This window comes from Balaenoptera borealis, assembly GCF_965194805.1.
Source record: "Balaenoptera borealis genome assembly, chromosome: 7".
Lineage (NCBI taxonomy): Eukaryota > Metazoa > Chordata > Mammalia > Artiodactyla > Balaenopteridae > Balaenoptera > Balaenoptera borealis.
Genome location: NC_138864.1, coordinates 13008577 through 13022076, shown reverse-complemented (window position 1 = coordinate 13022076; position 13500 = coordinate 13008577). Strand labels below are relative to the sequence as shown.

The window sequence follows — 13500 nt, the reverse complement described above, 5'->3', positions numbered from 1 at the left end:
GGGAACCCAGTTGTTGCAAAAGCGTTTGGCGCCCGGGGCATAGCACGTTAGTGGACATTCCTGTCGTTGGCATTCTCTGATCTCTGTGATTCAGGTTGAGACTTTTGGGGTGGTGAGGGCTGTTAGCAGATTACATCTCAGGATGTATTCTTTGATCAACACAAGGGCATTGGCTAACGTTGAAGTCTTGCCTAAGATTTGAAGGCTCAAGATTTAAGGTCCCCGGGTAAACCCATCGTGGAAGGAGTCTGTCCTTGGGAATCGGGCTCTGGTCTCATTTGCTCTGTGACCTCAGACAGGTCGTTTCCCTTCACGTGCCCCTCAGTTCTCCCATCTATGAAACGGAGGCAACGACAGCATCTCTCATAATGGGTAGGCGCGAGGGTTACATGAGGTGGTAAATTAGTGAAGGTGCCTCTTACCTAGAAAGCTTTCTACAGATTTCAACAGAGGTTATTTAGAAGATAATTTCAAAGTTTTTAAATTAGAAAAATAACTGATACACATTGCAGAAAACTTGCACAATTCAGAAAAGCATAAAGAAGAAAAAGACAATCACACGTGATCTGTGTCCTGGAGCTACCTTGTTAATGTCTTCGTTCACCTTCATCTGGCTTTTTCCTATGTAAGCACATGTGTATCTGTCACATCCCACCATATATACACAGACTGTCCCCCCCAGGCAGTCTCGTGTCACTGGGGCTGTGCTGCAGGCGTGGTACAGTCACGTTTCACTCAGAGCACTCCCATGCCCTCAAGACTTACGGAAAGCACCGTGGTCAGTGGTGGGGAACCAGGTCACTTCTCTGGCAGGCCACCACCATTAACCCATTTCCTCAGCTTCTAAGAGAACCCTTCACACAGCAGCCACGAGACTGGGACTGCACTTTTCATCTGGAGGGGGAGTGGAGGCCAGCTCTAACTGCTGGGGGCTGGGGAGGCCAGGCCAGGAGGGGATGCAGGCCCGGTGTGGTTGGGGGGAGGGGGAGAAGCAAGAGGCGTTGGCGGGCCAGGCCTTCAGGCAGGTGCTCGGCCCTGAGGGCTAGACGGAGAACCAGGAGTTTCCAGGAATGATGTTCCCTGGGCTCACCAGCCCTGGGGCAGGGACGTGGGGTTCTTGGGCCCTGGGGGTGTTCACTGGCCCCTCTGGCCTGGCCCCAGCCCATCTTCTTCCAAGACCTGCAGGCCTTTTCTCTCTGCACAGCTGCTGTGTGCCAGGATGGATGGGGAAACTGAGGCTCAGCTGTGATCTCCCGGAGCATCAGTTACATGGTGGGCTAAGCGCATAGTGTCCCCACTGGTTCTGTGGGCTCAGCTGGGTTGGGGGTTTCCTCCAAACTCTCATGCCCAAGACCAGGTAGGGGAGACCACGCCATTCCACACGCTCGCCCCTCTCTGTGGGGACGCTCACGGCCCCTGGGTGGGAGTTCTGTCCTCATCGGGTCTCTCACAGCTCATGGACTTTTCCACACCCTGATCTTACCAAGTCAGTGCATGTAGCGGTTGCTTCTCCTGCCTCTTGCTCCTCTCCAGAAAGTTCTTTCCTCCCCCAAGTCTCTCAAGGCTCTATCAGCACCTCTTGTTCAGGGCTCCTGGGTGTGGGGCTGTCGGGGAGCCCTGCCCCTTCCCTCATGATCCAACAGCACTGTGGCCCCCTCGGGCTCCCGTGGGGTCCGCTGGGTTGGCTGGACCTCCAGGGTGAAGGGTGGGCTGCAGGGGCTGCCGGGTGGTCCTGGTAGGAAGGCTTGGTGGCTGCGCCCCATGGCATCGCCCCTGTTCAGGGTCCTCACTCTTCATCCATTCATCCAGCTTGGCCGTCTGGCCAGGGACACCGGTGAATGCAGCCCTCTGGCCCCAGGTGTGCACTGGTGCAGGCATCTCACTGGCTGGGGACCTGGAGGCTGAGAGAGGCCAGAAGGTGCAGACGGTCCAGGGGCCATGATGGGTGGTGCTGCCAGGCACAAAGAAACGGGGTCTTCTAGGGCAGTGGTCCCCAACCTATTTGGCACCAGGGACCAGTTTCGTGGAAGACAATTTTTCCACGGACGGGGGACGGGGGGCGGGGGGCAGTGGTGGGAGTGGTTCAGGCGGTAATGCCAGCGATGGGGAGCGGCAGATGAACATTTGCTCCATCGCCCTCCTGCTGTGCGGCCCAGTTCCTAACAGGCTGCCGACCGGTACTGGTCCACGGCCCCGGGGTTGGGGACCCCTGTTCTAGGGGAGTCTGATAACCACGTCACTCAAGTGGGAGGGAGCTGGGGAGGCCGCAGACCTGGACCACAGAGGGCACGGAGCCAGGCCAGGTGTCAGGGTGGGTGGGCATGGCCAGTATGTTTCAGAAAGGCCCTCTGCTGGCCGACTGGGAGGTGGGACCGTGAGGGGCAGGGAGACCCCGGGAGAGCGACTGCCTGTCCTACTGATAAGGGTGAGGCCTGGGCAGAAGGGATGTGGGACCAGGGGCCTGGGTGTCCTGGAGCTGAGGAAGTGGTGGTCCAGCCCCATGATCAGAGGGAGGGCAGGGTGGAGCCTCCCCCCTCGTGGTGTCTCCATAAACCCTTGAATCCAAACCCGGTGGGCTTTTCCTGCCTCAGGTCGAGCCTTGGGTAGAGAATTAGCACTAATGGGCTCACAATGGGAGGGCTTTTCAACAAGCCCAGGGAGCCAGAGGCACGCCCCTTCCTTCATGATGGGGGCCCTGACAACTCAGAGAGGGGAGGAAGGCTTGCCGGGAGGACAGGGACCAAGGAGTGGACCTATACAAGCCTGCAGGTCGCATCCCCAGGGCCAGGCCAGGGCCCACAGCACCACCCTGCCGGCTTAGAAAAGAGGCCAAAACTCTTTCCCACAATTCCTGCTGCTAGGAATCAGAGGTCAGAGGCTCCCACTTTACCCAACAGACATGACAACCTTGCAGCCCCGTCACCTCCATGACATTTAAAATTTTATGTTTGTTCTCAACATTAAAGTAATTGGAGGGACTTCCCTGGTGGCGCAGTGGTTAAGAATCCGCCTGCCAATGCAGGGGACATGGGTTTGAGCCCTGGTCCAGGAAGATCCCACATGCCGCGGAGCAACTAAGCCCGTGTGCCACAACTACTGAGCCTGCACTCTAGAGCCTGCGAGCCACAACTACTGAACCCACATGCCACAACTACTGAAGCCCATGCGCCCTAGAGCCCGTGCTCCACAACAAGAGAAGCCACGACAATGAGAAGCCTGTGCACTGCAACGAAGAGTAGCCCCTGCTCACCGCAACTAGAGAAAGCTCGCACGCAGCTCGCACGCAGCAATGAAGACCCAACGCAGCCAAAAAAAAAGAGTAATTGGAGATTTTTCATAAAATCTAGCTTTCTCGTGTGGAAATAAACAAAACCAACCAGATGGGGAAGGCAGAGGTGTGTGTTCAGAGCCGGCTGTAGTGAAGGAGTTGCTCCCATCACTTGGTTTGGCAGAGACTCAAGGGCAGGCAGGGCAGTGGGACAGCTTCCTGGAGGAGAAAGGGCTCAGGGCTGCCCTGATGGGGGCTGTGGGCCTGGAGAAGCTGGAGGTGCCCTCACTAGAAGGGGGCGTCCCATGTGATTGGTTGGGGGAGCGTGTTCGGCTTTCTCTGGTTGGTCCTGAGCTGGAGGTAGGGACTGAAATCAGGGAAGCTGTCAGTTATCAACCAAATTCTGGCCTTTTGGGGCTGATTGTTGCAGGGGTTATTGTTTAGCTTCCTGGATTGTCCCTAGAGACAGCAGGCCGGCTTCCTGGGCTGGGTGCTGCGGGCTGCGGGTCAGAAGTCTGTTTTCTATATGATTCGGCCGTCAGTCTCACTGGGTCCTATTGAAGAATCAGAAGCCAGCCTTGTGCTTCTGTAATGGTGGAGAGGCAACTCAGATCCACTTCCCCTTCCCAAGGGCGACTCGGGAAGCCAAGCAATAGTGGTCAAAGTTCTCACTGAAAGCATCAAAGTCCACAGGATTGGAAGACCGGGATCGCAAAGTAAGCCTGGACAGCTGCCTCTGCATTCCTGCTCTAGGAAGTGAGCCGTGAACAGGAGCTTTGCTTTGGCCATGTCCCTTTGTCACAGCTGATCCGTGACGTGGGCTTTGTGGAAGGCCACCGGGGACTGGGGACTCCGTTACCATTCGTCCACGAGCGCAAGCAGTGCAGTGGAGAGTACAGGCACGGGGCCAGACCGGGGCTAATTCGGGCCTGTCCAGTCTGGGAGAAGGGGACTGAGGCCAAGAGTGGGGAGTGTCTGGAGGGGCTGGAACGGTGGGAGCATGGGGACCGAGGGGACAGCAGCAGAGACAGAGACCCCACGTCTCGATGATCCAGGAAAAGGGCTTTGCACTTTCGTCCAAGTGTGATGGGAATAAATGAAGGGCCTGAGCAGAGGAGGGTCTGGTGCGTGTTTAGCAAGACCTCCTGGGCTGCTGTGTGGAGAACAGAGTGGGGTGGGCAGGGTGAGGGGGGAACGCCAGGTGGCTTCTGCAGCAGCAGGGGTGAGGCGGGGCGCTGCGCGGTGGGGGACATCCATGCGCTCTGGAGGCAGACCCACCGGGACCCGGATACACAGCAAGCCAGAGGCCAGAAGTGTCCGGAGCATCAGGGGCGCTGTCAGCTTATGGGAAACGCGTGGGGTTTGCAGGGAAGGAGTGCAGGGAGGGGTTCCTGGCTGAGCCCCGACACACCACATTTGGGGGACTGGTTGGGGAGAAGGATGCAGAGCTCCAGGTGGAAGAGGGGTGGGCGGAATGGAAACAGCAAGAGCAGCACCTTCCAGGGGAGGGGACTCCCCCTAGGTGTCCCGGCTGAGCCTCCTTGTGAGGACAATGACAAAAGTCCTGAATGGAGAACAGGAAGCAAACCTCGCCGGGTAGCAACAAATGATCAGGAGCTGAGTTAGGTGAAGGATGGGCCCCAAGAAGGCTCAGCAGAGCCGTGAGTGGCCTTTGCCCTGCCAGCTGAACTTGATATTGAACACAGCCAGCAGGAGACAAAACCCAGGATGTGCCCAAGATGGTGCTCTAAGGACTCAAAGATCTAGAAATCAAACTCCCCCACCCACAGAACATGGCAAGGAAAACCATCTCAAACTGTGGCCTAGAACAGAGTAGAGAATATACCTCTTGAGAATTCACACCAAACGCGTGCAGCACAGAGCACCCTGCTGGGGAGCTCGGCGCTATACAGACACAGGGATGGCTGATGCTCTCTACAAAGTAAAACCCGGAGAAGAGAAACACCGTGGAGACCGTCGTGTGGGGTCCCGAGGTTCCTCTCTGGAAGGGTGTTTGTGGGGCAGGGCTCTCCCCACTCCTGGTAGCCGCTCCTGGTCCCTGGCACACAAGGGTGGTGATGGTAGGGCCGGCTGCCAGGCCTTTTCGATCTGGAGATTTCTGTCTTAGCGGTAGGCTCCCAGGATGGACGTCTGTGCCTGGGTCCCTCTGCAGCACGGGGAGGGAGACGGGAGAGCGGGGGCAGGGGTCCCAGGTGCCCCCCGGCCAGCCCACCTAGTGCTTAATCTTGTCCAAGTGGGTTTCTGACTCTGGTGGTTAAAAAAGGCTCTGAATGCATCAGGTGTGGAACAACACCTGGGCTCAAGCTCTTGTGGTGACAACGGCTGTTGTCTGTTTTAAAAAATTTATTTATTTTATTTATTTACTTTTGGCTGTGTTGGGTCTTTGTTGCTGTGTGTTGGGTCTTTGTTGCTGTGTGTGGGCTTTCACTAGTTGCGGCGAGTGGGGGCTACTCTTCGTTGCGGAGCACAGGCTCTAGGCGCACGGGCTTCAGTAGTTGTGGCACACGGGCTTAGTTGCTCCGCGGCATGTGGGATCTTCCCGGACCAGAGCTCGAACCTGTGTCCCCTGCATTGGCAGACGGATCCTTAACCACTGCGCCACCAGGGAAGTCCTGGCTGTTGTACTTTTGTCCTATATTTCAGGCAAGGGGAAGAAGGTACCCTGAGTGTGTGACTCCCCTGCTGGAATGATTGCAGCTAAGGAACCTCCTTCTCGTGGACTCAGTGTTTGTGCCCCCAATCCATATGTTGAAGCCTGAATCCCCAGTGTGAGGGTACTTGGAGGCGGGGCCTTTAAGGACATAATTAGGGTTAAATGAGGTCCTAAGGTGAGGCCCTGATCCCATAGGACTGGTGCCCTATAAGAAGAGGAGAGATACCCTCTTTCTCTTTCTCTCTCTCTCCATGCACATGCACAGAGGAAAGGCCACATGAGGACCCAGTGAGAGGACGGCAGCCTGCAAGCCAGGATGAAGCCCTCATTGGAACCCTGACCTTGGACTTCCAGCTGCCCACTCTGGTATTCAGATATGATAGCCCAAGCTGACTATGATACTCTTCTCTGACACAAGTGCCCGTCAGCCAGGGCCAGTGACAGACCTGACCTTTGCTGGAATCAGGCCAGGCTAGAGGTGCCAGGGGTTTTAGGGGAAGCAAGGGAGATTCAAACTCTGAAGCTATGGAAAAACAAACAAGTACTCTCACGGTCCTCATGTCTCCCTACTCCCCATAAAAGCTGCTCCCTAGAGCTCTTAGAGGGAAACATTCATTGGATTCGAAGTGCCTTTCAACTTTCTGCAAGTCCTTCTCAGCTCTCAAGCTCCTGTTCATTCTGGGACATCAAACCTGGCTTTGAAAGGCAGTGTCTGCACACAGAGCCCACGCAGCAATAGTTTCACGTCCCGGAACTTGTTCTGAGAGCAAGCACGCTGCAAGCTTCCCTTGGTTCACTGCGGGGACAAGGGTGGGTGCAGATGTCTGGAAGGACTCACCTTCCCGCCCCTGGCTGGCAGCCCTCTTCCTGCCTCTGTTCATCCTGTTCCCCTGGCTCGGCCTCCTGCTCCCCAACCCTGCCTGGTTCCCCCCAGTGTGAGAGCCTCTCCGACCCCATCAAGCCCAGTCAGCCTGCCCCCTCCAGCACCACGTGGCCCGCACCCTGCATTTATCACACTGCGTCACAATTAGTGCTTGTTTTCCTAACTATGAGGGCAGGGGCTGTGTCTTCTTTATCTCTGTATCTATCTTCATGGCTGTATCTATCTGCATCTGCCTCTAACATTCAGAGGCCAGGACATAGGAACTTGGTAAATAGGAGCGACTCCCAGGGCCTTGTCTTTTTGATGATAGCCATTCTGACAGGTGTGAGATGCTATCTCGTGGTTTTGATTGCATTTCTATGATGATTAGTGATGTTAAGCATCTTTTCATGTGCCTGTTGGCCATCTGTATGTCTTCTTTGGAAAAATGTCTATTCAAGTCATCTGCCTGTTTTTAAATTGTGGTTTTTTTTTTTTTGATGTTGAGTTGTATGAGCTGCTTATATATTTTGGATATTGGCCCCTTATCGGTCATATCATTTGCAAATATTTTCTCCCATTCAGTTGGTTGTTTTTTCATTTTGGCAATGGTTTCCTTTGCTGTGCAAAAACTTTTAAGTTTAATTAGGCCCCATTTGTTTATTTTTGCTTTTGTTTCCTTTGCCTTAGGAGACAGATTAAAAAAATATTGCTATGATTTATGTCAAAGAGTGTTCTGCCTCTGTTCTCTTCTAGGAGTTTAATGGTTTCCAGTCTTATATTTAGGTCTTTAATCCATTTTGAGTTTATTTTTGTGTATGGTGTAAGAAAATGTTCTAATTTCATTCTTTTAGATGTAGCTCTCCAGTTCTCCACTTATTGGAGAGACTGTCTTTTCTCCATTCTATATTCTTGCCTCCTTTGCTGTAGATTAATTGACCATAAGTGTGTGGGTTTATTTCTGGGCTCTCTACTCTGTTTCATTGAGCTATGTGTCTGGTTTTGTGCCATTACAATACTATTTTGATTACTGTAGCTTTGTACTATAGTATGAAGTCAGGCAGCATGATACCTCTAGCTTTGTTCTTTTTTTTTTTTCTCTCAAGATTGCTTTGGGCATTCTGGGGTCTTTTGTTGTTCCATATAAATTTTAGGATTACTTGTTCTAGTTCTGTGAAAAATGTCATGGGTATTTTGATAGGGATTTCATTAAATCTGTAGATTGCTTTGGGTAGTGTGGACATTTTAACAGTATTAATTCTTCCAATCCATGAACATGGATGTCTTTGTATTTCTTTAAATTGTCTTCAGTTTTCCTATTCAATGTCTTATAGTTGTCAGAGTATAGGTCTTTTACCCCCTTGGTTAAGTTTATTCCTAGGTATTTTTTCTTTTTAATGCAATTTTAAACAGAATTGTTTTCTTGCTTTCTCTCTTTTTTTTTCTTTTTTCTTTTTGGCTGTGTTGGGTTTTCGTTGCTGCGTGTGGGCTTTTCTCTCTAGTTGTGGCAGGTAGGGGCCACTCTTTGTTGTGGTGCGCGGGCTTCTCATTGTGGTGGCTTCTCTTGTTGTGGAGCACGGGCTCTAGGTGTGCAGGCTCCAGTAGTTGTGGCATGCAGGCTCTAGAGTTCAGTCTCAGTAGCTGTGGCACGCGGGCTCTAGAGCGCAGTCTCAGTAGCTGTGGCACATGGGCTTAGCTGCTCCGTGGCATGTGGGATCTTCCTGGGCCAGGGATCTAACTCGTGTCCTCTGCATTGGCAGGTGGATTCTTAACCGCTGTGCCACCAAGGAAGTCCCTGCTTTCTCTTTCTTGTAGTTCATTATTAGTGTATAGAAAAGCAATAGACTTCTGTATATTAATCTTATATCTTGCAACTTTACTGAATTCATTTATTAGTTCTAAGAGTTTTTGGTATTTTAGAGTTTTCTATGTAGAGTGTCATGTCGTCCGCAAATATTGACCATTTTAGTTCTTCCCTTCTAATTTGGATTCAGTTTAGTTCTTTTCCTTGTTTGATTGCTGTGGCCAGAACTTCCAATACTATGTTAAATAAAAGTGGTGAGAGAGGGCAACCTTGTCTTGTTCCTGATTTTAGAGGAAAAGAGTATGATGTTATCTGTGGGTTTGTCATATATGGTCTTTATTATGTTGAGATATGTTCCCACTATATAAACTTTTTTTTTTTTACATCTTTATTGGAGTATAATTGCTTTACAATATTGTGTTAGTTCCTGCTGTATAACAAAGTGAATCGGCTATATGTATACATATATCCCCATACACCCTCCCTCTTGTGTCTCCCTCCCACCCTCCCTGTCCCACCCCTCTAGGTGGTCACAAAGCACCAAGCTGATCTCCCTGTGCTATGTGGCTGCTTCCCACTAGCTATTTTACATTTGGTAGTGTATATATGTCCATGCCCCTCTCTCACTTCGTCCCAGCTCACCCTTCCCCCTCCCCGTGTCCTCAAGTCCGTTCTCTACATCTGCGTCTTTATTCCTGTCCTGCCACTAGGTTCATCAGAACCATTTTTTTTTTTTAGATTCCATATATATGCATTAGCATACTGTATTTGTTTTTCCCCTTCTGACTTACTTCACTCGGTATGACAGACTAGGTCAATCCACCTCACTGCAAATAACTCAATTTTGTTTCTTTTTATGGCTGAGTAATATTCCATTGTATATATGTGCCACATCTTCTTTATCCATTCATCTGTTGATGGACACTTAGGTTGCTTCCATGTCCTGGCTATTGTAAATAGTGCTGCAATGAACATTTTGGTACATGACTCTTTTTGAATTATGGTTTTCTCAGGGTATATGCCCAGTAGTGGGATTGCTGGGTCATATGGTAGTTCTGTTTTTAGTTTTTTAAGGAACCTCCATACTGTTCTCCATAGTGGCTGTATCAATTTACATTCCTGCCAACAGTGCAAGAGGGTTCCCTTTTCTCCACACCCTCTCTAGCATTTATTGTTGGTAGATTTTTTGATGATGGCCATTCTGACCCGTGTGAGGTGATACCTCATTGTGGTTTTGATTTGCATTTCTCTAATGATTAGTGATGTTGAGCATCCTTTCATGTGTTTGTTGGCAATCTGTATATGTTCTTTGGAGAAATGTCTATTTAGGTCTTCTGCCCATTTTTGGATTGGGTTGTTTGTTTTTTTGATATTGAGCTCCATGAGCTGCTTGTATATTTTGGAGATTAATCCTTTGTCAGTTGCGTTGTTTGCAAATATTTTCTCCCATTCTGAGGGTACTCTTTTCATCTTGTTTATGGTTTCCTTTGCTGTGCAAAAGCTTTTAAGTCTCATTAGGTCCCATTTGTTTATTTTTATTTTTATTTCCATTACTCTAGGAGGTGGCCACTATATCAACTTTGATGAAAGTTTTTTTTTTTTTTAACATAAATAGGTGTCGAATCTTGTGAAATGCTTCTGAATCTATTGAGATAATCATATGGTTTTTATCCTTCATTTTGTTAATGTGGTGTATCACATTGATTGACTTGTGGATGTTGAAACATCCTTGTGTCCTTAGAATAAACCCCAGTTGACTGTGGTGTATGATCCTTTTGCTGTATTGTTGAATTTGGTTTGCTAATATTTTGGTGAACATTTTTACATCTGTGTTCATCAGAGATATTGGCCTGTAATTTTCTTTTTTTATGTTGTCTTTGTCTGGTTTGATATCAGGGTGATGTTGGCCTTGTAAAATGAGTTAGAAAGTGTTCCCTTCTCTTCAATTTTTTGGGATAGTTTGAGAAGGATAGATATTAAATCTTATTTGAATGTTTGGTAGAATTCACCTGTGAAGCTGTCTGGTGCCTGACTTTTGTTTTTTGGAAGATTATTTAAAAAAAAATTTTTGGCTGCAGCGTGCGGTGTGCAGGATCTTAGTTCCCCAACCAGGGACCGAACCCATGCCACCTGCAGTGGAAGCGTGGAGTCTTAACCACTGGACCACCAGGGAAGTCCCTGTTTTTTGGAAGCTTTTTGATTACTGCTTCAATCTCTGTGTTAGTGATGGGTATATTCAGATTTTTTTTTATCTCTTCCTGATTCAGTCTTGGAAGTTTGTATGATTTTAAAAATTTGTCCATTTCTTCTAGGTTGTTCAACTTGTTGGTGTGTAGCTATTCATAATATTCTCTTATAGTTCTTGTGTTCCTGTGGTATCTGTTTTCTTTTCCTCCTCTTTGTTTCTGATTTCATTTACCAAGGCCTTCTCTCTTTTTTCCTTAGTGAGTCTAGCTAATAGTTTGTCAATTTTGTTTGTCTTTTCAAAGAACCAGCTCTTAGTTTCTTTGATCTTTTCTGTTGTCTTTTTAGTCTCTATTTGATTTATTTTTGCTCTGGTCTTTATTATTTCAGTCTTTATATTAACTTTGGGCTTTGTTTTTCTAGTTCCTTTAGGTATAAAGTTAGATTGTTTATTTGAGATTTTTCCTGTTTCTTGAGTTGACCTGTATTGCTATAAACTTCTCTCTTAGTACCACTTTTGCAGCATCACATTTTGGTATGTAGTATATTTATTTTTATTTGTCTTCAGGTAATTTGTGATTTCTCCTTTGACTTCTTTGTTGACCCAGTAGTTGTTCAGTAGCATGTTGTTCAGTCTCCACATATTTGTGATTTTTCCAGCTTTCTTCTTGTAGTTCACATCTAGTTTCATTCCACTGTGATCAGAAAATATGTTTAATTTGATTTCAATCTTAAATTTATTGAGACTTCTTCTGTGTCTCAACATACGGTTTATCCTTGAGAAAGTTCCAAGTGCACTTGAGAAGAATGTGTATTCTGCTGCATTTGGATAGAATGTTCTTTATCTATCAAATCCATCTGGTCTAATGTTTCACTTAAGGGTGTTGTTTCCTTGTTGATTTTCTGTCTGGATGATCTTTCCATTGATGTTGGGGTGTTAAACTCCTCTACTATTATTGTGTTACAGTCAATTTCTCCGTTTAGAACTGTTAATAATTACTTTAAATATTTTGGTTTTCCTATGTTAGATGCATATATATCGATCATTATTCTGTCTTCTTGATGAATTGTCTCCTTTAACAATACATAATGTCCGTCTTTGTCTCTTGTTACCTTTTCTGGCTTGAAGTCTATTTTGTCTGATATAAGTATGGCTATACCAGCTTTGTTTTGGCTGCCATTTGCTTGAAGTATCATTTTCCATCCCTTAACTTTGAGCCTATGTTTGTCTCTAGAGCTGAAGTGAGTCTCTTGGAGGCAGCATATAGGTGGGTCTTATTTTTTAATCCACTCAGCCACTCCGTTTCTTTTGATTGGTGAAGTCAATCCAGTTTCACTTAGAGTGATTATTGATAAATGAGGATTTAGTACTGTCATTTTATCTTTGGTTTTCTGGTTTCTCTATACCTCCATTGTTTCTTTTTCCTTGTGTTTCTGTCTGCCATTTTGGTTTGGTGGTCTTCTTTGATATTTTTCTCAGTTTCCTTTTTTTGTGTGTTTCATGTCTCTGCTCTGTGTTTATGTTTTTTTGGTTACCCTGAGGTTTGTATAAAATGTCTCATAGATAAAATAGTCCTTTTTATTTTTAAAAAAATTTTGTGTGCCTGCCAATGCAGGGAACAAGGGTTTGAGCCCTGGGCCGGGAAGATCCCACATGCTGTGGAGCAACTAAGCCCATGCGCCACAACTACTGAGCCTGCTCTCTGGAGCCCGTGAGCCACAACTACTGAAGCCCGTGTAACACAACTACTGAGTCCACGTGCCTAGAGCCCGTGCTCCGCAACAAGAGAAGCCACCGCGATGAGAAGCCCATGCACTGCAACAAAGAGTAGCCCCTGCTCGCTGCAACTAGAGAAAGCCTGTATGCAGCAATGAAGAACCAACGCAGCCAAAATAAATAAGTAAATAAATAAATTTATAAAAAAAAAACTTGTGTAAATTATTATGGAAATACAGCATCAAAGCTAGCCTCCTAATCTCATCTCCCCCCCACCTTTTAAAATTGAAGTATAGTTGATTTACGTTTTGCTAGTTTCAGGTGTACAGCAAAGTGATTCAGTTATATATATTCCTTTTCAGATTCTTTTCCATTATAGGTTACTACAAGATATTGATTATAGTTTCCTGTGCTATACAGTAGGTCCTTGTTGTTTATCTATTTTATACGTAGTAGTGTGTATCTGTTAATCCCAAACTCCTAACTTATCCTCCCCTCCCCCCTTTCCCCTTTGGTAACCAAAAGTTTGTTTTCTATGTCTGTGAGTCTAAAATAGTCCTTTTTTTAAAAAAAATTTATTATTTATTTATTATTTATTTTTGGCTGTGTTGGGTCTTCGTTTCTGTGTGAGGGCTTTCTCTAGTTGCGGCAAGCGGGGGCCACTCTTCATCACCATGCGCAGGCCTCTCACTATCGCGGCCTCTCTTGTTGTGGAGCACAGGCTCCAGACGCGCAGGCTCAGTAGTTGTGGCGCGTGGGCTTAGTTGCTCCGCGGCATGTGGGATCTTCCCGGACCAGGGCTCGAACCCGTGTCCCCTGCATTGGCTGGCAGATTCTCAACCACTGCGCCACCAGGGAAGCCCTAAAATAGTCCTTTTTCTGCTGATAGTATCTTATCTTCATTTACCTATATGAGTTTCGTCCTTTTCTTCTTCCCCTTTTATGTTTTTGTTGTCTCACATTATCCCTTTTTTTGTTGTAAATTTGTTAC

General features: G+C 47.6%; 1 long non-coding RNA gene across 2 annotated transcripts in view; it reads left to right on the top strand.

Moving 5' to 3' along the window:
* Nucleotides 1-13500, top strand: part of LOC309632572 — a 102111-nt gene that overhangs the window by 13276 nt on the left and 75335 nt on the right. The window contains exon 3 of one of the 2 annotated variants that reach the window (XR_014246982.1): nt 6208-6769. The exons of the other annotated variant lie outside the window; for it this stretch is intronic. This is a non-coding gene — a long non-coding RNA (uncharacterized lncRNA). Of the gene's footprint in view, nt 1-6207; nt 6770-13500 lie in introns of those variants that run through there. 2 annotated transcript variants of the gene reach the window in all.